This window comes from Microtus oregoni, unplaced genomic scaffold (genome assembly GCF_018167655.1).
Source record: "Microtus oregoni isolate MIOR12 unplaced genomic scaffold, Mior012 000033F_ref0000390, whole genome shotgun sequence".
NCBI lineage: Eukaryota > Metazoa > Chordata > Mammalia > Rodentia > Cricetidae > Microtus > Microtus oregoni.
In genome coordinates this window covers 17,169,847-17,170,655 of record NW_024543092.1, presented here as the reverse complement: position 1 = coordinate 17,170,655, position 809 = coordinate 17,169,847, and the positions used below count along the sequence as shown (strand labels likewise).

The 809-nt window shown below is 34.9% G+C and overlaps 1 pseudogene; it reads left to right on the top strand.

The window, feature by feature from the left end:
* The first annotated feature begins 333 nt into the window (after nt 1–333).
* LOC121466668 lies at nt 334–434 on the top strand (annotated as a pseudogene).
* Nucleotides 435–809: the final 375 nt, after the last annotated feature.

Genomic DNA, 809 nt, shown 5'->3' with positions numbered 1-809 from the left:
TTTTCTAGCAATCAATTTTCTCTGCTTTCAACCATCCTTAATTCTACTTCCAGGGGATCTAATGCCATCTTCTAGACTTTGCAGGCACTGTATAAAACAGACATACAGGCAAACACTTAAAGACATAAGGTAAAAATAAATAAATCTTAAATATAAATATTTATATATGTAGCAGCAAAAAATTATAAATCCATTGAATATATTTGAAATCTGTGAGTGCATAGTAAGAAGATAGATAGATGATAGATACATAAATGATAAATAGATGAATAGATAGATAGATAGTCTTACCTCAATCTTACAATAGCATGCCAATCAATGATCATTTAGCACATACTCTGGCAGCACATATACTAAAATTGGAATGATACAGAGAAAATTAGCATGGTCCCTGTGAAATTGACATGCAAATTTGTGAAGCATTCCATATTTTAAAAAAAAGAAAATCACCATTTAGTAGCCTTTGTAGTAATAATTAAAGCAAAAGATATCAACAGATCCTGAATCTAGTGCAAATTTGATGAGAAATGGGCCATTTGCATGGTCTCAAGTCCCTATTTTAAAATGAAAAGAGAGTAAGTTCATGGTGAAAAAACCTAACCAAAAACCTGAGACAAGCAATTAAAGCTAACAGTATTGTCCAGCTACTTGGGTAGACACAGCCAAATTTGGGGACCACAGCACAGCCTCCCAAATAGCGCAGAAATCATAGACAAATGGAAACCATAGAAAACCACCACAAGCAGCCAGTTGGTTGTGGCACATGCCATTAATCCTAGCACTCCTGAGGCAGAGGCAGGTGGATCTCT